We start from the raw sequence: 27,842 nt of genomic DNA on the forward strand, positions 1-27,842 counted from the left end.
TAAGATCAGATATGAAGAGAAAATTGATACGGTATAGTGGACGATTTCTTAATGACCGTGTAAACTGTGGGAATATTCAGTTAAATAATTATTTCAGCCTTTTTTCGCGCGCGCTTTTTCGCCAGAAATAGCATTATAATTATGTCGATAAACATACCAGGCGCAAAACCTTTCTAACGTGACTCCCCAAGAAATCACACGTTAAAACTGTCGTATGCGCCATTATTTTTGACCTAAATTCGAAAGCACAAAAAATCGAAGAAACTAGGACAAATGTAAAGAATTTAGCACGGAACTTCTCGGCTCTAATTAATAATCATGATCACACGAAACTGGCGGGCAATCATGATGTAGATTAAGGTTCAAAGATTAACTGTAGTTTACTGGATTTGAACAAGAGCCCGCAGACTGTTTGCCGTGCATGATTGAGTTGATACGTCGTCCCTTGTACGAAAGCATCTCAGCTTGGCTGCTAGTTCGAGTCCAAAACCAAGCGAATCAACTGATCATAAAGCTGTCCATAAATGATGAATACTTTCGGCGATTTTCTGATTTTGTTTGTTCCTGCCAATATTATCCCGTCCAATGTATAAAAATATAAAATTCCGCCGAGCCTTCAATGTATGCAATACAGCGGGTGACCTCTCTATTCAATTGATCGACGCTCCTTTACTTAACCTTCCTTTTGTTGTCGTCAACATTATTTGCTCAGAATTGTGCCACTATTTTTAGCCTAAAGGTGACCAAAATTTAATAATTAAAACTATTTCGGTTAGTATTCGCGCGCAAAGCTTTCCTAACACGTTTAAAAATATATGTGCCTAAAAAAAGTATCGAATACGTTCATACTTTATTTAGTTTAACCATTACTCGAAGAACAGAATTTGTAAAGTCGGTGGTATCAAGAAAAACGTAAAAAAACATTAGTAGAGAACTGCTGGGCCTTAACAAATTGAAACGGGCGGGATATACAGAATATTTACTTAGTGTTAGTTATAGTCTGTTGGATTCTAACAATCCGGAGATTGTTGACAGAATACATATAAGTGTAACACAGCTAAGAAGCAAACTTCAGTTGATACGTCGACCTTACACGAAGCATCTTAGCTTGGCTGCTAGTTCGAGTCCAGAATCAAGCAAATCAACTGATTACAAAATTTTCCTCGAATGATGAATACTTCCATCGTTTTTCTGATTTTATTTGTCGCCGTTTGCTCGGCTGCCAGAGTCCCATTTCCGCGTCGAAGCGAAGGTGAGTGAGCTTTTTAGTGCTGTTTCTCTTTTCGACTTTAGTAGCGTTAGGAGGGCGCGAATCGCATTGGCCGAAAGTTTTGTATTAAATAGCTCGAGATCGAAAGTCTTAATCGAACAGTTTTGGTTTAGTTTTACTGTGATAAGTTTTTCTTTAATTTGTGCGTACAAGAAACTATTGGTTTTTCTTTGAACTTCATATTGTTAAAAGACTTGAGCGCGCTTTTCCACTGATCACATGCCTAAAAGGTAACTATATTTTTATGGTTTGCTATAGCTATTTATTACTGTGCGCTAATAACTGAATTCTTCTCCTCGCATTTTAAATCGCTGCAATCTTTGAGGCAAATATCAATTTTGCCTGGTTTGGTATAACAAAATTTTCTTCAAATTTTCGCGCCTTTTTCGATGGGTTGCTACTAAACTACTATTACGACGTGAGATTTGCGCGCGCTTTTTTGATGGCTTTCTATCAAATTATTACAGGATACTTTCATGCTTTGCTATGACCATAATATCATGAGATTTCTGGGTTTTATTTGGTTGTTTTTCTACTCATAAATTATCATGAAAGTTTTGCGCGCTTTTTTGACGATGGATTGCTATAATTGTATTATCAAAGTAACTTCACGCGCGCATTCTTGCTCCGGTTTTCGTTGTGTACTGATGCAAGAATTTGCTCCTTGTTTTGTTTCTCACTAACGTATTGTTTCATTATTTCTTTTTATTTCTCACATACAGTTACTCACATTCATTTCTTTTTCGTTTCTCTATTTTTGTTTTTCAGTTGACGAAGGTCGGATCCTCAAGCAAGAGTTAAGCGATGACGCAGGTAACTTAAATGATAAGACATGAAGTAAACTGTGCCTTTTTAAATAAAAATATATCAGCTAATAATGAAGTGTAGTAGGTGCAAGCAAAACTGCTACTAGGGACATTTTTTTCCAACTTAACAGGCCCGCGTTAAGAGAGCCGGTCACTTTAGTTACAAAATATGGTTTCACAGAAAGGTTGACTGTTTCTACAATGTTTGTTTCTTAATATTCCTTAAAAATTGATCTGACTGATTGATCTTTTTAATTCATGCGGTCAGCAAATTGTACTTAGTTTTTTGTTCAATTATGCATAATTATCATAATTACCATAACGACAGGATGCTTGGATAAGCAGTCACATCTGTTTTGTTTTTGTTGTTTGTTTTTTTCATCTTAAACTAAGGAAATATCTCTCACCGTCTTATTTTCAGACATTGTAATGGATGGATCTGTGTGGAAACGAAATGAACGTAAGTTACAAATTAAATCTCCAGGGAATAATAACTCCCCGAGTTGAACTTCGAATTGAAACAAATCTTCCCACACTTTTTTCTCAGACTAACACCTGATGCTTATTTTACGTCAGATACAATGACGTGCGCATGCCACGAGGATGAAAGTTGATTGAACATAATAATGAAAGATGACATCTCCTAACTAAAATGCGTAATTTGATTGGACAGAGAATCAACATTGCCCTTCAGAAACAAGTTTAAATCACAATTAGGTCGGAAGACCGAATGTAACAGTGAACAGCAAATGCACAAAAGTCATGAACGTCAGTGTCGTGTAGGCCTGTTACTTCCATTTGACTGCGCTGTGAATGCTCTTTTCGCACCCCGACCCCTCCTCCTTCCCCCTTTCCCACCCCCCCCCCCCCCACATACACACACAAACACACACACCATTCATATCACGCTCGCCACACAGACATATCAGCAGTATGGTACAGATTTTTTTTTCGCCGTTTCATTTATGGAGTGACGTCATAGGCTATTGTCTTTATGTCATGAATAAAATGGGAAGGCATCTCGTAATTGTATAGCCAGCTTGATAGCTTTGTCAATAATGTCATGTTCTTTTTTCGTCTTGATTGTTTTAACTAGTTTGACAGATTTTTCATCTTGATTGACAGGTTTACATTTGGTAGGGCTTTTTCCCGGATTTCCGTCTGAGATTTGGGCCGGGGGCCTTTTTTGGTGGGGGCTTATTTTTGGGGTGGGAGAGGGGGTGCGTTATATAGAAATTTGTTGCGTTAAGGTAATGGTCAAAACTGTTGTACTCATACAGGACCTACCACTCTGCAAAAAGACAGGTGCTATCTTCATGTACGACCCCCTTCCCCCCCCTTTCCCACCTTAAAAGATGGTGTCTTGTTTGTATAGCCCCCACTCTATCAGGGGTAGAGACTAAAAAAAAGATTCAATCCTTGTGCCATTTCTCCAGCAATGCAAGCTTCATGCACACATTATATGAAAAGTCTCAACTCAAATTCTGAGACCAATAAATTTTGTCCATATGGCTTATCAGATGGGTGGTATCTTGCATAGCCCCCCTACCCTACATAATGGGTCCTCATCGAGTACGCTTGTTATGGCCACTTCCCTTATTTATTTATTTATTTATTTATTTAGTTATTTATTTATTTATTTATTTTTATTGATAACCGTCTTGTGTGTTCATTCTACAGCCAGCATCTGCCCAAACTGTGCCTCTCTGGGACCAGGATGCAAGTGTGTCTACAGACATGATTATTGTCTCGGCTGGGGCTGTGGAACCTCTGGACAGTGCAACGATGACAACTGCGTCTAATTACTGTTAAGGTACAAAGCAGCTATACTCGGCTTAATAAACATGCATTCATTCTATTTAGGTTAAACAAACGACTGCATACACTGTGTTATTCTGTGACCCTGCGGTCACCTGCCCAGTGGGCAAGGATCCCGGGGGGGGGGGGGGTGGCACTTGACATAATCTCGGGTAGAGAAGTGCGGCCAGGCCTCCTAAACCCTGACCCTGTTTAAGACACGAACCTCTGATTTTCCTTCCCTGTTTAAGACAGAATGCCAATTTTCAATACCCCGTCTAAGACATAGACAAGTACCCCACTGGCTTTGTTGTAATCGTGAATTAAGCTAAGTATCAATGCCAAAATCAATGTAAGTCAGCAATACGGAAGAATTTGATAAAAATTCGGCTTGTGGCTAACTTTTTATGAATTTATGCCTCTGCAGTCATATAAGCCTATCCTGTTTGACATTGGTCCATGTAAAGATACCCCGTTTGAGAAAAAAAAAGGGTGAAATATATACCCCGTTCAAGACAAAAAAGCCGAAAACCATACCCTATCGGGCCGCACGTCCCCGTTAAGGCCTTTAGCACACTAAATTTAATGTGAAATTCTCTTGATCTCACCGCATTGAAAAAACGATTTTTCCTATTGTCTTTTGCAAGAGAATTTAAGGTGGCTGGTAGCGGCTACAGCACTTTCCAGCTCTTATACTTTGACGAGTCAGTGCTTCAAATCTTTATCAGCTGCTGCTAAAATAATGTTCAAAAATTTTCAAATATTTAGGTGGTTCTAAATTTAACCGCTCCGGAGAAATATTTATAACTATGGAAAAGTTGTACTTTAACATGCTGATACGTTTACTCGGTAATTAAAAATGAGGGTCATCGAGCTCGATTTTTGTTAGAAGCACTTTAGGCTAAAATTTAGGGTATTTTAACAGGTTATATCGTTTCTGTGGTAGCCAGTGATGTCAAGAAAGTAACAACTTAAATTAAAAATTGAGGTTAAACTCTTTTAAAATATCACTAAACGTTTTTGAACTATTTGATCATCATTGTTTACCAATGACTGAGCATTTGTTTGATACCCGGGGGGGGGGGGGTACTCCCATATATGGGCTATATAGGTATGTGCCGCCCGATAGGGTATGGCCGGTTTTTGAGGTTCTCAGTCCTTAAATAGGGTATCTTTTTTGCTCCTTTTGGCAATGTGTTCCCGGTATGATCCTTAGATAGGGTACCTAAATTCTATCAGCTAAAAAAACGCCCAGCTAAACGTAAAAAGGCATCCGTTCAAGTGTTAGTAAAGCGATTTTGATTTTATAAAGATTTGTGTTTTGCTGTGCGCGGTTAGCCGTTATTTGCGTCGTCACGGAACGTTTCTTCTTCCCTTGAATAGGGTGTCATTTTTCAGTTTTGGGCCTTAAAAAGGGTATCAATTTTCGCTTTCTTTATCCTTAAATAGGGTCAGGGTTTAAGAACCTGGGCGGCACACCCCTATCCGAAATTTATGGGAGTACCCCCCCCCCCGGGGTTTGATACCATTATTATACCATCAAAGTAAAAGGGTTTGAAAGTGATGGAAGCCGCTACCAGCAAACTTAGCTGAGAATCCTAAGAAATGGTTTTTAACAGCAATCAGTAAAAAAAAGAAATAACTGCATTCTCAGCTCAATCTTGTTCTCAGCTTTCCTAGTCATTCAAATTCAACATGGCGGTATAAGACGGGCCGCCATGTTGAATTCCAATGACAATTCCAATGACAGAAAAGCCCTGGGAACGAGGACCTGCTATAGATGCCGCAAGCACTGAAATATGGTTTACTTGTATTAGTTAATAACGTTAACGACATTTTTCTTTTTCTTTCTTCAGGTGCCAGCGTTCTTCAGTGAAATACACTGCGTTTTGGAGTTGTTCAAGATACCTTCAATTTTCCTTTTATTATAGATATGAACTTAGCACATTGTTGAAATCGCAAGTAGCGAATATTTAACCTTACGGTAGCTGTATTCTTGTATTGTGAAAATTTGTGTTCTTGCTAAGTCGAGATTCACAGTTTTCCACGGAAGAATAAAAGTTTTGCTTGTAACCAAACATCTTGTCAAATTGTTGTGTATGTTAATGTTTGTTTGTATTTGTTTCTAGTCTATAGTCGGATACCCCAGCCACCAGCGAAATCCATTTTTTTTGCCGCCCGCTTTTAACTCTCTCCTCCGTTCTTTAAGCAATTTATCTCGCAGAGACCTTTTTACTTTAATTTATATGATCAGTAAGACGCTCGCGCAGTTAGCATCACGGAGAATTTCGTTAGCAAAAAATTTTGTGGCATAATTGGAGGATGCAGTAATGCTGGGCTAAAAACCGTGTCAAACAAGAAAACGAACATTTAACAAGATTTTTTCTGCACTTTAAAATTGATTTTGAAATTACATTTTACATCCTTACCCTAGACACGGAAATACGAAATGCTGGGAATCGTCCCTGCGTCTGTGTTAACGGACCTTCAGAAAAATTATCGGCATACGATCGCAAGTTTAATTTGGAGGGGTTTCCAATTGTTCCCCATCGTCCTTGACCCCGCATGGTTTCAGTTCCAGTCCTCGCACCAACTGACCGTATTTAAAAAAATGGCCACCACATGAATAAAAATAATGGCGTTATTTAATTTAAAACTATGTCCTTCTTCAACAAAATTGAATACGTTGAGCACATTTCTGTGGCGACATTAATATTCAGTACATGAGGGAGAGATTCATTGCACTAAAAGAACTCAGAACATGTTTGGTTAATGTGAAACGCTAAACAAATACATTATAACCACACCATCCAGTAATCAGGTCCGAATTCTCCGGTGAAACTCTAGCTATTTATCCGGTTATCCGTAACCTGTTTTTCAGAGGGTTTTTTTTTTTTCATTTTTCTTTTCTCTTTTCATAAAACTTGTGCCGCAAAGCGGCATGAACAATTCGACAGTTTCTTTTCTCGCCTCTTCGACTGCTGCGAAAGTTATTTTTGCTTTGGCTTGAGTAGATCACAAAAACCTGTGAAAAAGGTATTTATCCGTTCACTGATAAAGCGGGCGACCGTTTTATGTTCATGATGTTAGGTCCAAAAAGTTAACGTATCAAAGCCGTACCTGACAGAAAAAAGGTTGCACTGTATTCTTTGTGAGTTCTAAAAATCTTCTCCAACGCTCTATTCGTGCGCCCCTTACTTGTTTATCATAGTAAAGAGCTTCCACCCCTCAATAATAGTGTCAAAGTCACATTGCAGCATGGCAATAAATAAGTGTCAGCTACAGTGAGCAGTAAGCATCATTAGGGCTGCCCCAGAGATGCTCGGCAACTTTTGGGCAACTTTTCATCTTTCGAGCAACTTTTTTCCTTTCGAGCAACTTTTTGCAATTTCTAGACCGAAGATTTTCGAAAATTGTCCGAGTGTTGTTCGAAGGCCATACGAACGTTTCCGAGTATTTTTTAACTTTTCCGAAGATTAACGAAATTTGCCGAAGATTTCCGAGAAAGTTCAGAAGATGCTTCACCTTGTAGATTATTCACTCGTCAGGAAACACGACGTCATTGGTATCTTCAGTATTGTCCTTAGTGAAAGAAATCCTTGTAATTCAACAAATTTTGGTCTAAAATGTTATTTAGATATTCTGTTGTAGTAAAATTGCATGAAAATGCTAAGAAATCTTACCTTCAACTTTCGAGCAACTTTTAAGATTTTGGAGCAACTTTTTAAGAAATTTCGAGCAACTTTTTGGGAAATTTCGAGCATCTTTCGTACAGTCCAAACCATCATCATACACTTGGATCATACATTGTTCAAGCTCCAGCAGGTTAGAAGTATCGAAGAAATCGCAGACACCTAACCAAATGCCAAGCTGTGCACAACACCCCGACAGAGTCTGCTCGAGAACAAACGAATGAGTCAGTAGCAACTCATGATTGGTCCCATGCGAAAAGAACAGCTCGCCTTGCCATTGTGTTCTCCAGATGTCTTCCACCTTTATAGTAGTGTTTGTCTCTTGAAGAAAAATAATATCATCTTTTCGCTCGTTTAACCACAAGAACAAGGCTTTTCTCTCCTTTGGTAAACTAATTCCTCGAACGTTTAGAGATAAAACAGCTTTATAATCTGAAAATTCCTTCTCAAATGCAGTAGCAATTTAAATTTATTGCTACAAACTGCGTAAAAGCAAGAATAAAAGAAGTGTTGAATCAAAATCTTAAATAGGTTCCCCAAAGGCACAAATATTCAGGGCCGTAACTAGCCAGAAGCAAGACGAGACACTTGCCTCGTTCACATTTTAACCCAAAATGAAAAACAAAATACGTTTGGTTGGTAAGATAACTCCTAGTAGTTGGACAAGAGTGATTTTTCTCAAGAAATAACTTTAAATGCGTTTTAGAGCCTCTAGACTTCAAAATTGTCAGGGGGGGTATACCCCCAGACCACCTAGCAAGATCTTGCCTCGTCTATGCTAAAAGTCTAGCTACGGCCCTGAAATATTTAGCACACTTAACACTAAAGACAATGGTAAATTAAGAGTACTGTAGATAATATTATTCGTCGTACAGCCCATGAGAATTGGAACTGTCTTCTTACTCTTAAATTTGAATACGAAACATAAAGGAAGAGAAAAAATATCTAAGCGTCGTCATACTATCTTACTTTAGAAAGTTAGTTATACAATACAATACAATACATAGGAACGGGCCGTCCATCGATGTATAACTTGTCGGGCTCCCTCTTGTCAAAAGAGGCTAGTTTTCCCTCCTCTCGGGCTTTTTTTTAATTTTGACCATTGTTTCTTGCGTCTGTCCCGAATTTCCTTTGGGAGAACTGAATCTACCCTTACGTCGATTTCATCTTTGATCTCTAAAGCTTTTCTGAAGACCCGGTTCGCGGTCGGGGAAGCGTAAGAATCTCACAATGATTGGTCTGTTTACACCGGCCAAATTTTTCCCAATTCGGTGCACGCGTTGGAATTCTTTATCTCGAGCTGCATCAAGCTACTTTTCGAAAAATTAATACACCACATAAGCAGTGCTTTCTGTGGCAGCGTTTATCTCAGAGATGCCGAGGAGACGCAGATTCTCCCTTCTGTTGTAAAATTCTTGATAAAGGCATGGGTCGTTAGCTGCTCGAATTTCTTTGTCGTTTATCTTTTTTCTCAATTCCTGAACCTCTACATTTTAGTTGTCAAGTCCGGCGTCCATTTCGTCTGTCGCTTTTGTTAATTTGCTCGTCTTGGTTTGCAGTTCCTCGACTTCTAACTCTACACCACTCAAGGCTGTCTCCAATTTTTGTACTTTCTCGAGCACACCGTCTAGTTTGCTCTCCATGCTTGCAAGTCTGTCAAGCAGCTTCTTTAGGTTGCTGAGCGATCAGTTTAGACATGTTAGGCAATGCAGAAATGTTTTCGTTGTCAAAGTCGTCAGGACTTGCTAAGATTTCGTCGGCGCTCACTTCGCAAACTCTTTTGCCATCCGGAGAGATAGTTTCCGGGCCACTACTTAATTTCGTTTTACCTTTCAATGTACCGGGTAGTTCACTCGCCATAAAATAGCAAAGACGCTTAAAATATTGAAATTTCGTGTTCAAATAAAGCGGAGCAGGTGAAAAGACGTGTTCACTCGCCCATGGTCGACCCCAAACCTTTCTAACATGGCTCCCCAAGAAATATGCATCAAACTTAAAATCGTCGTATAACCCTTTATTTTTTACCAATAAAATTCGAAAGAACAAATTTCAAAAAATCGAAGGAACTAGGACAGATGTAAATTGAATTAGCACGGAACTTCCGGGCTCTAATTATTCATGATCACACGAAACTGGCGGGCAATGCAGATTAAAAGTCAAAGGTTAGCTGCGTAGTCAGCTGTGGATTTAAACAAGGGCCCCAGACTGTTAGCCGTACATGCTTCCATTGCACGAAATTAAACATCTCAGCTTGACTGCTAGTTCGAGTTCATAAACAAGCAAATCAACTCATCATAAAGCTGTCCATAAATGATGAATACTTCGTCTATTTTCTGATTTTATTTGTTGCTGTCAACATTATCCCACCCAGTACAGTTGGACCCCGCCTAATTCGAACTCGGTTATTTCGAAGTCCCCGTTATCTCGAACTAGAACCCATATCCCTTGAATTTGCGCTTCAGTCATTTACTCGAACTCCCGCTATTTCATACTATTTTTGGTTTCCCCTGACGCTTCGAAATGGCGGGGTTTGACTGTATATTAAAATATAAAATTCCGAGCCTTCAGTGCATTCAGTACGCGTGGGAACTCTCTATTCAATTAAGCCACGCCCATTTCCTTTACTAAACTTTCCTTTCGTTGTCGTCAACATTATTTGCTCAGAATTGTGCCACTATTTTGAGCATTCACTGGCGGGAAATGTAGATTTAAGGTCAAAGGTTAGCTGTAGTTTATTGGATTTGAACAAGGGCCCCAGACTGTTTGCCGTGCATGCTTCAGTTGATCTCAGCTTGACTGCTAGTTCGAGTCCAGAATCAAGCAAATCAACTGAACATAAAGCTGTCCATAAATTATGAACACTTTCGGCGATTTTCTGTTTTTAATTGTTGCTGCCAACATTAACCCATCCAGTATATTAAATTATTAAAAACAAGTAATGGTATATTGCAATTCCTGAGTTTTGATTGGTTAACAGGTGAGCTCATATACCATTGACCACAAATATAGTAGCCGATACGCGTTAACGAAAACACCTGGGGAGCTCAAATATTGCAATTCTTTGGGCGTTTTTAATAAAACAATTACTTCACTCGCGCTTGTGGGATATGAGATCGTTATAGCTAACTCGGCGCTACGTGCCTTGTTGACTATATACCATCTCATATCCAACGCGCGCGTGTGGAGTAATTGTTAAATATAAAATTCCGAGCCTTCAGTGCATACAGCTGGCGTGGGAACTCTCTTTTCAATTTATCCACGCCCATTTCCTTTACTAAACTTTCCTTTCGTTGTCGTCAACATTATTTGCTCAGAATTGTGCCACTATTTTGAGCATTCACTGGCGGGAAATGTAGATTTAAGGTCAAAGGTTAGCTGTAGTTTATTGGATTTGAACAAGGGCCCCAAACTGTTTGCCGTGCATGCTTTAGTTGATCTCAGCTTGACTGCTAGTTCGAGTCCTGAATCAAGCAAATCAACTGATTATAAAGCTGTCCATTGATGATGAATACTTTCGCCGATTTTCTAAATTTTATTTGTTGCTGCCAACATTATTCCCTCCAATACAGTTGGACCCCGCCTGATTTAAACTAGGTAATTTCGAATTCCACGTTATTTGTCTTATTTCCAACTGAACTCATATCCCTTTACTGAGGCCCTGCCAGGGAGAATCCCATGTCGCTTGTCTAAATTTAAAAATGTCCCGTGTTGCTGTTTTATCTCACTTCCCGTCGTCGTTGGTAGTTGAATTGAAGGACAATTGCTTGTCTTTGTCAGAATTTATAGTTTTTCCAAAAGGGTTGTCGTTTATCGCGATTTTATTTTATGTGCTGTCGCTACTTTCTGGGCCGTGTCGCTTGTCGGAATTTACCCTGGCAGGGCCTCTTGGGAGTAGTCTTGACGTCAAGTGTTTCTTTTGCATTAGCTCAGCAGGCATTATATAATAAATCTTTGAGGTTTATGTATTATTTTTTTTAATGAGATAAAAATCTCGCCTTTTGAAAGACAAACAAACCTCTCATACTGTGTGAAAACACTTGAAAATATTTACAATTAAAATTGCCTTTTGCACTTCCTACTGGTTTGATCAATGGACTGAAGAACTCCTCGGGCGATTCGGCTTTCTTGATCTAATGGTTCCTTTAATTTGAAGGATTGCGACGTATGACAATACTTTTAAAGCTGTACACTGTTCGGAAAACACGCAAATAGAATGTAGTTTCAAGGTACCAAATTTGGGGTTTGTTTCAAGTTTTACAAATCGCTGGAGCATTTATTAACTATGAAATGTTCGTAATTTAGTAGCTTTAAGTCGCGTGATCCAAACTCGCTTTAAGGGAACGCTGAACCGTAACATTTATTCATAAATAGAAAAAGAATATATTAATATTTTCCTTCCTGTTGTTTTACTCTAACTTCTTAGAACAGAAACCTACTTTACTTGTTGCCACCTGATTCAGTGTCTGATACTTCTGATTCAGGGACAGATCCAGGAATGATTAGGGAGGACTACGCTGTATATAAAACACCGTTGAAACGTTTTTGCAGCAGCAAAGTACATATTTGCAGATTAGATTTACAGCTGCGAAATGATGCAAGTTCTTTGAGCCAACTTCTTAAGTAGGGACGCGGCATAATTGAAAGAAAACAAAGAAATATTAAAATTAACAATTTGTTATTCAAGACAACTCCAAAATAGAACGTCATTAGAATAGAACCGCCGACCGGTTAGCTCAGTGGTAGAGCGCCGGACTGTCGTGCGGGAGGTCTCGTTTGATCAATGGACTGAAGAACTCCTCGGGCGATTCGGCTTTCTTGATCTAATGGTTCCTTTAATTTGAAGGATTGCGACGTATGACAATACTTTTAAAGCTGTACACTGTTCGGAAAACACGCAAATAGAATGTAGTTTCAAGGTACCAAATTTGGGGTTTGTTTCAAGTTTTACAAATCGCTGGAGCATTTATTAACTATGAAATGTTCGTAGTTTAGTAGCTTTAAGTCGCGTGATCCAAACTCGCTTTAAGGGAACGCTGAACCGTAACATTTATTCATAAATAGAAAAAGAATATATTAATATTTTCCTTCCCGTTGTTTTACTCTAACTTCTTAGAACAGAAACCTACTTTACTTGTTGCCATCTGATTTGTCTGATTCTTCTGATTCAGGGGCAGATCCAGGAATGATAAGGGAGGTCTACGCTTTATATCAGAAAACACCGTTCAAACGTTTTTGCAGCAAATTACAGATTTGCAGATTAGATTTACAGCCAACTTCTTTAGTAGGGACGCGGCATAATTGAAAGAAAACAAAGAAATATAAAAATTAATAATTTGTTATTCAAGACAACTCCAAAATAGAACGTCATTACATACTTATTAACGTGGGAGAAAATAATGTCATTGTGTATGGGATTTCATCCGTTGATTCTAGAAACTGGCAGTAGACATGTTTATAGTTTGTACCATTTTATGCATTTTTTGATGAAATTATACTTATTTAATTTAACGTTTTTCGTCTTTTCCAAACAATCAATTTGTGCAGCATAATGAATCACTCATAAAAGCTGTTTAACTTGCTCCAGACACAGTTAAAACAGTTGCCGCAAAAATACAATTGAAGGTGAAGAGGTTGATACTTGGGAGTCTTTACTCGAACTCCCGCTATTTCGAACTATTTTTGGTTTCTCCTGACGCTTCAAAATAGCGGGATTCGACTATATATTAAATTATAAAATTCCGTACAGCTGGCGTGGGAACTCTCTATTCAATTGATCCACACCCATTTCCTTTCCTTTTGTTCTTGTCAACATTATTCGCTCAGAATTGGGTCATATTTTTAGCATCGTTAATTAAGAGGTGACCAAAATTATTCTACAACTATTTCGGTTAGTATTTGCACGCAAAGCTTTCTTGACACGTCTAAGATATATATGCCTTAAAAATTATCGAATACGTTCATACTTAATTTATTTTAACCTTTACTCGAAGAAAAAAATTGAAAAAGTCGGTGGTATCATGAAGTAAAACGCACAGAAATTAGTAGAGAACTGCTGGGCCTTAACAAATTGAAACGGGCGGGATATACAGTTTATTTACACGGTTAGGGTTAGTTCTAGTCTATTGGATTCTAACAATCCGGAGATTGTTGACAGAATACATATAAGTGTAACACAGCTAAGAAGCAAACTTCAGTTGATACGTCGACCTTACACGAAGCATCTTAGCTTGGCTGCCGTAGTTCGAGTCCAGAATCAAGCAAATCAACTGATTACAAAATTTTCCTCGAATGATGAATGCTTCCATCGTTTTTCTGATTTTATTTGTCGCCGTTTGCTCGGCTGCCAGAGTCCCATTTCCGCGTCGAAGCGAAGGTGAGTGAGCTTTTTAATGCTGATTCTCTTTTCGACTTTAGTAGCGTTAGGAGGGTGCGAATCGCGTTGGCCGAAAGTTTTGTATTAACTAGCTCGAGATCGAAAGTCTTAATCGAACAGTTTTGGTTTAGTTTTACTGTGTATAAAACGGAGATCTTCTTAAACATATCCCAAAATTTAAAGGCGACTAGATAAGTTTTTCTTTAATTTGTGCGTACAAGAAACTATTGGTTTTTCTTTGAACTTCATATTGTTAAAAGACTTGAGCGTGCTTTTCCACTGATCACATGCCTAAAAGGTAACTATATTTTTATGGTTTGCTATAACTATTTATTACTGTGCACTAATAACTGAATTCTTCTCCTTGCATTTTAAGTCGCTGCAATCTTTGAGGCAAATATCAATTTTGCCTGGTTTGGTATAACAAAATTTTCTTCAAATTTACGCGCCTTTTTCGATGGATTGCTACTAAACTATTACTGACGTGAGATTTGTGCTCGCTTTTTGATGGCTTTTTATCAAATTATTACAGGAAACCTTTTATGCTTTGCTATTACCATATTATCATGAGATTTCTGGGCGTTATTTGGTTGTCTTTCTAATCATATATTATCATGAGAGTTTTGCGCGCTTTTTTGAAGATGGATTGCTATAATTGTATTATCAAGATAATTTCACGCGCGCTTTCTTTCTCCTGTTTTCGTTGTGTACTAATGCAAGAATTTACTCCTTGTTTTGTTTCTCGCTAACGTACTGTTTTATTATTCATTTTAATTTTTCACATCCAGTAACTCACTTAATTTCTTTTTCTTTTCTCTATTTTTGTTTTTCAGTTGACGAAGGTCGGGTCCTCAAGCAGGAATTAAGCGATCGCGCAGGTAACTTAAATGATAACACATGAAGTAAACTGTGCTTTTTTAATAAGTCAAATATATCAGCTAATAATGAAATATAGTAGGTGCAAGCAAAACTGCAACTAGGGACATTTTTTCTAACTTAACAGGCCCGCGTTAAGAGAGCCGGTCACTTAAGTTACAAAATATGGTTCCACAGAGGGGTTGACTGTTTCTACAATATTTGTTTCTTAATATTCTCTAAAAATTGATCTGTCTGATTGATCTTTTTAATTCATGCGGACAGCAAATTGTACCGAGTTCTTTGTTTAATTATGCATAATTATCATAATATATTACTATAATGACAGGATGCTTGGATAAGCAGTCACATCTGTTTTGTTTTTGTTGTTTTTGTTTGTTTTTTCATCTTAAACTAAGGAGATATCTCTCACCGTCTTATTTTCAGAAATTGTAATGGATGGATCTGTGTGGAAACGAAATGGACGTAAGTTACAAATTAAATCTCCAGGGAGTAATAACTCCTCGAGTTGAACTTCGAATTGAAACAAAATTTCCCACACTTTTTTCTCAGACTAACACCTGATGCTTGTTTTGCGTCGGATGCAATTACGTGCGCATGCCACAGAAATAAAAGTCGATTGAACACAAGGATGAAAATTGACATCTTGTAACAAAAATGCGTAATTTGACTGGAGAGAGAATCAAATGTGTCCTTCAGAAACAAGTTTAAATCACAATTAGGTCAGAAGACCTAATGTCATAGTGAACAGCAAATGCACAAAATTCATGAACGTCAGGGTCGTGTAGGGAGGCCCTATGCGCCAACTTGGCGCCAGGGGACAAGTAAAGTGAAGTGAGGGTCGTGTAGGCCTGTTATGTCCATTGGACTGCGCTGTGAATGCTCTTTTCGAACCCCTTCCCCACCCCCCGACCCCCCCCCCCACACACACACACACACACACACACACCCTCCATTCATATCACGCTCGCCACACAGTCATAGCAGGAGTATGGTACGGATTTTTTTTCCTTTCTTTTATTAGTGGAGTGACGTCTTTGTCAGTGTCATGAATAAAATGGGAAGGCATCTCGTTGTAATATAACCAGCTCGATATCTTTCAATAATGTCATGTTCTTTTTTCGTCTTGATTGTTAAAATTAGTTTGACATGTTTTTCAACTTGATTGACAGGGGCTTATTCTCGGATTTCCGTCTGAGATTTCGGGGCCTTTTTTGGTGGGGGCTTATTTTCGGAGGGGGGAGAGGGGGTGCGTTATATAGAAATTTTTGCGTTAAGGTAATGGTCACAACTATTGCACTCAGACAGGACCCACCACTCTGCAAAACGACAGGTGCTATCTTCATGTACGACCCCCTCCCCCACCGTAAAAGATGGTGTCTTGTTTGTATAGTCCACACTCTATCAGGAGTGGAAACTAAAAAAAATCAAGCATCCTTGTGCCATTTCTTCAGCAATACAAGCATCATGCACACATAACATGAAAAGTCTCAACTCAAATTCTGAGAACAATAAATTTTATCCATATGGCTCATCAGATGGGTGGTATCTTGCATAGCCCCCCTACCCCTACATAAGGTAGGTCCTCATCGAGTACGCTTGTTATGGCCACTTCCCAAATTGTTTTATTTATTATTATTGATAACCGTCTTGTGTGTTCATTCTATAGCCAGCATCTGCCCAAACTGTGCCTCTCTGGGACCAGGATGCAAGTGTGTCTACAGACATGATTATTGTCTCGGCTGGGGTTGTGGAACCTCTGGACAGTGCAACGATGACAACTGCGTCTAATTACTGTTAAGGTACAAAGCAGCTATACTCGGCTTAATAAACATGCATTCATTCTATTTAGGTTAAACAAACGACTGCATACACTGTGTTATTCTGTGACCCTGTGGTCACCTGCCCAGTGGGCAAGGATCCCGGGGGTGGGGGGGGTGGCACTTGACATAATCTCGGGTAGAGAAGTGCGGCCAGGCCTCCTAAACCCTGACCCTGTTTAAGACACGAACCTCTGATTTTCCTTCCCTGTTTAAGACAGAATGCCAATTTTCAATACCCCGTCTAAGACATAGACAAGTACCCCACTGGCTTTGTTGTAATCGTGAATTAAGCTAAGTATCAATGCCAAAATCAATGTAAGTCAGCAATACGGAAGAATTTGATAAAAATTCGGCTTGTGGCTAACTTTTTACGAATTTATGCCTCTGCAGTCATATAAGCCTATCCCGTTTGACATTAGTCCATGTAAAGATACCCCGTTTGAGACAAAAAAGGGTGAAATATATACCCCGTTAAAGACAAAAAAGGCTGAAAACCATACCCTTTCGGGCCGCACGTCCCCGTTAAGCCCTTTAGCACACTAAATTTAATGTGAAATTCTCGTGATCTCACCGCATTGAAAAAACGATTTTTTCCTATTGTCTTTTGCAAGAGAATTTAAGGTGGCTGGTAGCGGCTACAGCACTTTCCAGCTCTTATACTTTGACGAGTCAGTGCTTCAAATCTTTATCAGCTGCTGCTAAAATAATGTTCAAACATTTTCAAATATTTAGGTGGTTCTAAATTTAACCGCTCCGGAGAAATATTTATAACTATGGAAAAGTTGTACTTTAACATGCTGATACGTTTACTCGGTAATTAAAAATGAGGGTCATCGAGCTCGATTTTTGTTAGAAGCACTTTAGGCTAAAATTTAGGGTATTTTAACAGGTTATATCGTTTCTGTGGTAGCCAGTGATGCCAAGAAAGTAACAACTTAAATTAAAAATTGAGGTTAAACTCTTTTAAAATATCACTAAACGTTTTTGAACTATTTGATCATCATTGTTTACCAATGACTGAGCATTTGTTTGATACCCCGGGGGGGGGGGGTACTCCCATATATGGGCTATATAGGTATGTGCCGCCCGATAGGGTATGGTTTTTGAGGTTCTCAGTCCTTAAATAGGGTATCTTTTTTGCTCCTTTTGGCAATGTGTTCCCGGTATGATCCTTAGATAGGGTACCTAAATTCTATCAGCTAAAAAAACGCCCAGCTAAACGTTAAAAGGCATCCGTTCAAGTGTCAGTAAAGCGATTTTGATTTTATAAAGATTTGTGTTTTGCTGTGCGCGGTTAGCCGTTATTTGCGTCGTCACGGAACGTTTCTTCTTCCCTTGAATAGGGTGTCATTTTTCAGTTTTGGGCCTTAAAAAGGGTATCAATTTTCGCTTTCTTTATCCTTAAATAGGGTCAGGGTTTAAGAACCTGGGCGGCACACCCCTATCCGTAATTTATGGGAGTACCCCCCCCCCCCCCGGGGTTTGATACCATTATTATACCATCAAAGTAAAAGGGTTTGAAAGTGCTGGAAGCCGCTACCAGCAAACTTAGCTGAGAATCCTAAGAAATGGTTTTTAACAGCAATCAGTAAAAAAAAAGAAATAACTGCATTCTCAGCTCAATCTTGTTCTCAGCTTTCCTAGTCATTCAAATTCAACATGGCGGTATAAGACGGGCCGCCATGTTGAATTCCAATGACAATTCCAATGACAGAAAAGCCCTGGGAACGAGGACCTGCTATAGATGCCGCAAGCACTGAAATATGGTTTACTTGTATTAGTTAATAACGTTAACGACATTTTTCTTTTTCTTTCTTCAGGTGCCAGCGTTCTTCAGTGAAATACACTGCGTTTTGGAGTTGTTCAAGATACCTTCAATTTTCCTTTTATTATAGATATGAACTTAGCACATTGTTGAAATCGCAAGTAGCGAATATTTAACCTTACGTTAGCTGTATTCTTGTATTGTGAAAATTTGTGTTCTTGCTAAGTCGAGATTCACAGTTTTCCACGGAAGAATAAAAGTTTTGCTTGTAGCCAAACATCTTGTCAGATTGTTGTGTATGTTAATGTTTGTTTGTATTTGTTTCTAGTCTGTAGTCGGATATCCCATCCACCAGCGAAATCGTTTTTTCGCCGGTTTCTAACTCTCTCCTTCATTCTCTAAGCGCTTTATCTCGCAATTGTGCTTCCAAAAGAATACTACAGAACATGTTTTGAGCAGCGAGCTTCACATGATCGGTAAGAAGTTCGCGCAGTTAGCAACACGGAGAATTTCGTTGGAAAAAATTATCACAAAGTTAAAATCGCTAGCAAAACATTTTATGGTATATTTGAAGGATGCAGTATTGCTGGGCGAAAACCGAGTCAAACAAGAAAACGAACATTTAACACAAATTGCAGATTTATATGTTAAAGTGCAAGAATTTTTTCTGCACTTTAAATTGATTTTGAAATTACATTTTACACCCTTACCCTAGACATGGAAATACGAAGTGCCTGGAATCGTGCCAACGTCCGTGTTAACGTACCTTCAGAAAAAATTATTGGCAAATGATCGCAATTTCGGAGGGTTTCTAAATTTTTACCCTCGTTGGTCTCGTACTTGACCCTGCACAGTTTTAGTTCCAGTCCTTACACCAACTGACCATGTTTTTAAATTCAAAATGACCGCTATCTAAACAAAAATTATGGGGTTATCTGATTTACAAATGTGCTCTATTCAATACATTAAGGAGAGATTCATTACACTAAAAGATCTCAGAACATGTTTAGTTAATGTGACACGCTAAACAAATATATCATAACCACACTAAAATCAGGTCCAAATTCTCCAGTGAAATTCTATTCTCCTATCATGAACTTGTCTTGCAAAGCGGCGTGAAAAAGTTGCGAAGCGACAGTTTCTTCTCTCGCCGCTTCGACCGCTGCAAAAGCTTTTTTACTCTCTCGCTTTAGTAAATGAGAAAAGAAACAAAACCCTGTGAAAAAGGTATTTATCCGTTCACCGAGCTGCCAAACCCAGCCGATAAAGCGGGCGACAGTTTTATGTTAGGTCCAAAAAGTTACTAAAAGTAACGTATCAAAGCCGTGCCTGATAAAAAAAAAAGGTTAATTGCACTGCAATCTTTGTGAGTTCTAAAAATGATCTTGCCTACCCCTCTATTCGTGTGCTCCTATGTTAATCATAGTAAAGAGCTTCCCTCAATAATAGTGTCAAGGTCGCATTGCAGCATGGCAAAAAAAGAGTGCCAGCTACAGTGATCAGTAAGCATCATTGGGGACGGACCATTATTTTTTTGGAGGGGGGTATGAAAAATATTGAGAAAAATGTTTGCAGGGTCTAGAAAGACAAAATAAATTGTTTGCAAACACGATATGTATGACAAAAAATAGTTTGAATTTCGAAAAAATATATTTGCAGAGGTGCATGAACTAAAAAAAAATTGCAGGGAAACATTTTTCATACCCCACTCCAAGAAAATAATGGTCCGTCCTTTAGGGTTGTCCTAAAGATGCTCGTAAGAGGCGCGGTGGCCTAATGGTTAGTACGCTGGACTCCGGATCGAGCGGTCCGGGTTTGCGACCTGGCCGGGGCACTGTGTTGTGTTCTTGGGCAAGACAATTTACTCTCATAGTGCCTCTGGGTACCGACGAATTTACTGCTGGGGGGTTAACCCTGCGATGGACTAGCATCCCATCCAGGGGGTAGTAGAAATACCAGAAACCGGAGCTCCGGCCTGATGAGCCACTTGGCTCGACAGCAAACTTTACCAAAGATTCTCGGCAACTTTTGGGCAACTTTTCATCTTTCGAGCAACTTTTTTCCTTTCGAGCAACTTTTTGCAATTTCTAGACCGCCGAAGATTTCCGAAGATTAAACGAGTGTTGGTCGAAGGCCATACGAACGTTTCCGAGCATTTTTTGGACTTTTCCAAAGATTAACGAAATTTGCTGAAGTTTCCGAGGAAGTTCAGAAGATGCTTCAACTTTCGGATCATTCACTCGGTATCTTCAAGATTGTTTTTTGTGGAAGAAATCCTTGAAATTTAACAAATTTTGGCCTTAAAATGTTATTTTGTTATTTCTGTTGCAGTCTGAAATTGCATAAAAATAGATAGAAATCTTACCTTCGACTTTCGAGCAACTTCTTGGGAAATTTCGAGTATCTTTGGGACAGCCCAAATCATCATACACTATTCAAATTACAGCACGTCAAAAGTATCAGAGAAATCGCGGACATCCAAACAAATGCAGAGCTGTGCAAAACACCCTGACAAAGGCTGCTCGAGAACAAAGGAGTCAGTAGCAACTCACACCTCTCAAGTCGGTCAAGCGACTGTCCCTACTGCAAAAGCACCGCCTCAAAAACCGCCGAAACCCACAGTGTGCACTCGTTCCAGACGAATAAAATTAATTAAGGCAACCGCATACCTCAAGGACTATGAACAGTACCTTACCACTCCTTAATACTTGTTTGGAAAGGAACACTACTTTACCACACAAACTGTGAACAGTAACTCTTTTATTTTATTTCTATTGAGTATTATAAATACTTTGATCCAGTTTAAGTTTAAGTTTATAAAAGAATGGAGATGTCATGTATGCTAGTAATCTGTCTCCGATGATGTAATCTTGTTGAAATTCATGTTTGGTTCTTATAGCCTGGTTTTCACTAGCGACGCAAGCACAAGCGCAAGCATAACAGCTCTTATTTCATAGTGAAAACGGCTTCGACGCAAACAAATGCACAAGCGCAAGCACAAGCACAAGGATCAAAATTTTTCCTTTTCTTGTGCTTGCGCTTGTGCTTGCGTTCTTGTGAAAACAAAACATCGCATAAGCACAAGAAAATTGTTTACGTCTCTCAAGCCAATTAAAGCACTCGCTCTAGCTTTTGAACAAAGTCGCAGAGGCCGCGGTTAATTTTGATAAACGTTTTTCGAGATTGTTCGGAGGAGTGTAGACAAAAAAACAAAAAGGCACACGCGTGGACTCGAGTAGCGAAAGAAATGGAGATGAATTCTTTCTTTAAAAATATCTATAACCCCAAATGTTTAGTTTTCCTCCTTTTTTTAGTCGCTTTTGCTTTCTTCGTCACAAGAGTAGAGGAGACAACAACACTCGATGTCTGAGAGTTTTTGCCGCAATATTTGCCGAGAGAACGAAGTCGAGAACGGAACCTTCCAACTAGTAAACATCGTATTCTTATGCTAATGTGCTTGTGCTTATGTCAACGTTCGTTTCCACTTGGAACAATTTGCTTATGCTTGCGGTTGTTTGTGTTTGTGCTTGCGTCGCTAGTGAACATTCGAACATTACACCAGGGATCAACATTACTTTATATAAACAAGCCCTTGGAGTTTTAAATGTCGGCACTGAAAGGTCCTGAAACGCTTTTGTGTCAAATAATTACCTCGTATAATACGCTTTTTAGTGCGAACATGCTTTCCGCAACGATTTTTGAATGTTTTCTGTTTTGTTTTTTTTCCTACTTTCATCCTGTATCTTTCCACCAATTTAGCGGTAATTTCTTCTAACAATGGATCGAGGTTTCTTTAAACGTTATTTTTTGCGATTCAGAATAAAAGTGCTGAAAGCGAATTTCTAAGAAACTTGGAGCCAATGAAACGTTTTTATTTAAATATTTCTTCTTTGGGTTTTGAGTTCTATTCATGTAAAAATCTTGTTGTTTCTGCTCATCAATATGACCTCAACATAAACCACCTTAATCTCCCGCAAATCCATCAATGTATCTGCAAATTAACTCTGAAATGCCAAATATATGGAAGATCACCTCATCATTATCAAAATGTAAACTTTACAAAACTGTTATAGGTGTTTTGGTCAAAACGAATAAAGCGAACCAATCACAGTGTGACTTACGTTGATGAAAGCCATTTAAAATCACCTGTCGGACTACGTACTGTGAGTAATTCGTTAATCATTTTTACATGCAGATTTATAATTTTTAAAGTCAGGAAGTTTGTGCGGCCAAACATCGAAAGAATTCATTCTTGTTTTGCAGTATAATTCACAGTTATGGTAAGTAGTTAGTTATATGGTCCTTAGGATCCTAAATTAAAGTCGCTTTGGTCGCCATCTCAGGCTTAATTATAGATCAAACAGCGATGAAAGTCCCTGCAAATTTTTAGTGAATTTAAGTACACCTGCATTTTATGAATCATATAAGAAGCTATCGATGTTAGACAAGAGATTAACGCCGTCGAGATATTTTCACTTTTACTACATAGTGTTTCAACAATATTACACTAAAGGTTTTCGTACAGGCCTTCCTACTGTAGGACTAAAATCTGTAAAACTTACTGACTTTCCGTTACAACATAAAATACTTTTAATTTATGCCTTTTAGTTCCTGACTTAATAAAACACTTCAAAACGACAATTTTTTAACTTTTACACTGAATTAAATCTATTCTCGACTTCGCGAATTCTTTGGTTTTCAGTTTAATTTTTGAGTCTAATGCTTGCGTGCGCTTTGCGCATGCGCATTAGACTCTTTGTTATATGAAAAAAGCTGTTAGCAATCCCAAGGGAATGGTTCGGGATCGATAATCGTTCGCTGTAATGTAGAAAACAATGATCAGCTGCAAGAACGGACTCCGTACGGACACGCACGATTAGTTTCAATTAAAAACAGCCAATCAGCGACACGTGTTCCCACGCATAATTAAAAGTTCTTTCTCAAGTCACGATTATTCAACACTTGAACAGGACGAAATAATTTTCCAGTTAAGACATTTGTAAGCTTTTTGTGAAAATAAATCTTCGTTTTCAGTTCAGTTAAGCACTTGTGTTTTCGTCTTGCTTAAAAAGCAAGACGTCTTTGAGAAAAAAATATTTCGACGGCGACTCGCGTTTACTACACAATGCGACCAAATATTTATTTTGTTTTAAAAAATAGAAAACTTTACCTCGGTTTTTGTATTTAAGTCATTCGAATTTTGACGAATTTTTTCTTTACAGTGCAAACAAAAACCTTCAAAAATAAAAGATGTACATGGATAAATGTAGATCAAGTTACGCGACTAAATCAAAATGCGTTTGTTTGGCCGCTTTGCAGTATTACACTGTCCCGGCCTTTGCCATACACTGAAATCGAATTTCATGCTTTTACGACTCTCAGAGATCTTAAGTTCTTCTTACAGCTAGAAAAATCATAAAATGGTTACATTGATATGGAAGTGATGATTCGCGAAATTTGTACATCATGATAAACAGTCTTCGCTCCTGTGTATGGTAGCTCGATAATAATTGCCTAGTTTCCAGCGTTCAAAAGGTCATCATTATATTGACGTGAGCATTTACACCCGTTTTTAGGAAAATCTGTCACTAAGTGCTTACAGTACAATGGAGTAACAGTCACTATTTCAAGTGCTTTTATTGCAAAATCTGTTTCAAGAGTCATCATCAAAATGGTGAAAAATCTGAAAGAAAACGATGTGAAGTTCTTCAACCCTTGTTGTAATGAACATGCTTTTTGTAAATCGTCACGCAATCTTGTCCAAATGTTTAATCGTTTCTGCTTTTACGGACAATACGGAAGAAGTAACATCAACTCCTGTTCATACTTTAAATTTTGTGAAGCATATAACATTTATGACTGTTTCGTTTTCATCCATAATCATCCACGATGCCCCTAGCTTGCTATAAGCATTTTAAATTAAACTCCCGAACACAAACCTCTAACCAATTTTAACCGGCTTACGAAAACCGCGCAATCTGTATCACTATGCCATACGGCATTAGACTCATGTCACCCTTGGTGACCTATTTTTTATACATTTTAGCATCGATGCAATTCAGATTCGGCAACGATTACCCGCTTTATTTATGTTTGTTTTTATTTTTTTCTTATTTCGAAGAATTACGCCTCATTTTGGCATCCTGCACATTAAATCGTTTGCATAAAAATGCCTATGCTATTCTTTCAACGATTTCGTCACGAGTTCGTCGCTGAATTACGTTGAAAAATATATGCCTTTGAAGTACTTTTTTCATATTTTTCGGAGCTCATTATAAAGCCGTGATTACAACTTATTGTATATGGAAACTATCAGGGCTGTATTTCTCACTGTTTCTAAACGACACTGCAGTATTACGTTACGAGACTAAAATCGCTACGATAGCAGAATATTAAGCAAAAAAGGAAAAATTCCAGCTGCAAAATACAAGTAAACCTTAAAAGAATTGAGAATGAGAATAAATAGCCGGTAAAAGACACAAAATGGCTTATGATTTTGCTACGCAAAGCGCCCAATGTTGCAGATAGCTGACACACGCCGAAATCATTATTGCGCGAAATTGTGAAGAAGTACTTCTACAACAATGTCTACAACAATGTGCACAATCTGGCGCGTATGACAAATTCAAGTTCTGCCGTTCGGTATAGTTTTAAGGCAATCTTCTTTTTTATTTGTAACTTTTTGTAACAACATACGGGTAATAAATATACTACAGTGCGGTACACAACTTACAATACATTACTTACATTAAACTACTTAAAACACATAGTAACAATAACGTAGTAATAGTGCGTTACTTTTAACAGAATACTTCAGACGGTACATTACTTGCAATTAACTAATTTACAATACATACCTTATAAATGAAATTTTGGCGACACTTTAATTTAGCGATTCAAAAAATCGCTAAATCGAAATGTCGCTAAATACGGATTTTCATGAGATTTTGGAAAATTAAGTGACTTATGTTCCAAAATTTACGAACAAATCTCTAAATTTAAGTGTCGCTAAATATGGATTTTACAAAATTGCTAAGTTAACGTGTCGCCAAAATTTCATGTTATAAGGTATTAAACTTACAATGATTTTACTTAACAATAAAAAAAATTACAATACATTACATCGACACTACATAACATGCAGTACAATCCTACTTACAATGCTCTTCATTAGCTTTATCGCTACTTACAAAATATAATTATTAAATCTTCTTCTTTTTAATTTTTGCCGTTTTCCAGTCTGGACTCAGAATGCCATTGCGTTTGGCAACCCTTCTATTCTTTGTGGCTTTCAGTGTAACTCCTTCAGAGCAAACGTGCGGAGAGCAGAAGTCATCAGAGATGCATTACGTCCTTGCAGGACATGCGTACAGCACAAGCGAGGTGGACGAGTACCCATCATGCCTGAAGAGCTGTTTGGGAGATGAAAACTGTGCCAGTTTTAACTACAACTTCATAACTCGAGTATGCCAGCTCAGTAACAAGACAAAATCGATGGAGCCAGCCAGTTTTATCAAGAAAGATTACTCCACTTACACCGAGGTGGCGATATAGGCCGCTAAAAACGTCACAGATCTAGTCTCGAACTTAGACAGCATAAAAAAAAAACAGTTGCATGCAGTGTCAAAAATTTGATTGTACATTAGTGGTACACAAACAATAGAGCAATTTTTTTTTTTTTTTTTTTTTTTTTGCTATTTCTGTTATTGGTTAAAAATACTCGTGCAATTTAGTCTAACCAATCAGAACAAACCTGTCATTTCTTAGCCAATCAGACGCAAAACCAAAACCAACCGTTAATTGGGTTCCTGAGTTTTCCCGCCCTTGCCACCGGTTGCCACAGGTTTTGCTGCGAACTCTGATTGGTTTACTGCAATAGTCAGGTTCGATGTGATTGGTTATACCGCTGTCAGGAAAAAGTTGCTCAGACTAAAGATTAAAGAGCAAAATAGCTATTTGAGGAAGATTTCGCTCTTAGAAGTGATGTGTTTTCTACCTTCAGTCATTGGAGAACTTATTTATCGGATTATAATCAATGAGTATGTCTTCGTATGTTCTTTCAAAGTAACAAAAGAACATCAAAATGTCCTGTTTTTGCATTGTGCAAAGGCTAATGAGAAGCTAAAACTGTAGATATCAGACTTTGGATTAATTACAAATTGTTTGACTTCCACGAGAATAAGGACATGCCTTGTTAACAAGAAATTCTAGTAAAAAGTTTGAAAAATATAAATGAGTTTCTTTCTTTGCCATCATTAAGCACAAAAATATTTTTTTGTATGCCAGAACGTAAAAAGTTGGGTCTTATAATAATCAACTCGATCGAACACGTGTAAAACATATTGACAAAACTAGTTCCAGTAACGCGCGTTCAAAACAGGCAACATGTTTTTTTTTAAGCGTTCTTGATTTGGAGGAAGTGTTCATTGTTTTCAAATTTGTTTCACATTTCAAACTGGTGAATTCATTGGCAACTAATTGGACGGCTATTTTAAACATCTCATTGACCGCGGCCATTTAGTCAGCTCTATAAAAGAAAGATTTTCGCATTGCGTGTTCGACTAAACTGAGCCAATCTCTCAATCAGAAGAGAGGCTCCCCCTGGGGTTACTGAGAACAAGGGATCAAGAGGAAAATAAACCTGTGTGTCTGATATTTTAGGGAATATGGATCATAAAATCGACAAAATATTTTTTGGGAACAAGGGGACACGAGCGAAATTTTCTTAGGACAAGGGCAACTTTGAACCCCACCTCTCCCCCCTTAAACTTGGCGGATTGTGCTAGCATAATGTTTGGCATAATTGGAGCAAAAAAGCATAATTTTTAAACGAGCACTGACACGGCATAATTAGCAAATTTTAGCACTTTTTGACCCATATAAAGTCATAAAATTTAGTAAATATGGCGTATTTTCTACAGAAATAAATTAAATTTAGGTAGTATGTTCTTGCAATGGGTGTTTTAGCTACGCTAATAGTAGTATTGAAAGCTGACGGCCGAGACAAAATGCCATAAAACACAAATAAATTTACAACAACAGTATATTTGAAAAACATCATAATTTGGTGTCGTTATTGCGCGCCTCTATGTACAGAATCTACGTCATTTTGTGAGCATAATTTCGGAAATTAGTAGCATAATTTGGGAATTCTGGCATAATTTTGGCATAATTTGGCAAAATTTCGAGCACTGCTAGTAGCATAATATGCCTTTTCTAGGAGCACAACCCACCAATGCCTACTCCCCCCTCCCCTGAAAAGGAACCTCTGATTGATTTTTAAAATAGAAATGATTACATCATTCTTCAACGAGCGTTGCGCGTGTTAGCATTCACGACCCTTTCTCCTGTTTGTTGCGTTGGCGTGCATCGATTGGTGTCTATATTTACAAATAAAACTTATTGGCTAATGCCCTGTATATATACGCCCTTGTTCAGAT

The 27,842-nt window shown here is 38.2% G+C and overlaps 2 long non-coding RNA genes across 2 annotated transcripts; both read left to right on the top strand.

The window, feature by feature from the left end:
* Nucleotides 1-1,051: 1,051 nt before the first annotated feature.
* Nucleotides 1,052-5,951, top strand: LOC144667529 (uncharacterized). The gene is made up of 5 exons (XR_013573325.1): nt 1,052-1,252; nt 2,039-2,083; nt 2,498-2,536; nt 3,757-3,889; nt 5,730-5,951. It is a non-coding gene; the product is annotated as an uncharacterized LOC144667529 (long non-coding RNA).
* A 7,789-nt stretch (nt 5,952-13,740) lies between these two features.
* Nucleotides 13,741-18,679, top strand: LOC144667530 (uncharacterized). The gene is made up of 5 exons (XR_013573326.1): nt 13,741-13,938; nt 14,772-14,816; nt 15,241-15,279; nt 16,484-16,616; nt 18,458-18,679. It is a non-coding gene; the product is annotated as an uncharacterized LOC144667530 (long non-coding RNA).
* The last annotated feature ends 9,163 nt before the right edge of the window (nt 18,680-27,842 follow it).

Source organism: Oculina patagonica, chromosome 10 (genome assembly GCF_052425735.1).
Source record: "Oculina patagonica isolate OP01 chromosome 10, crgOcupat, whole genome shotgun sequence".
NCBI lineage: Eukaryota > Metazoa > Cnidaria > Anthozoa > Scleractinia > Oculinidae > Oculina > Oculina patagonica.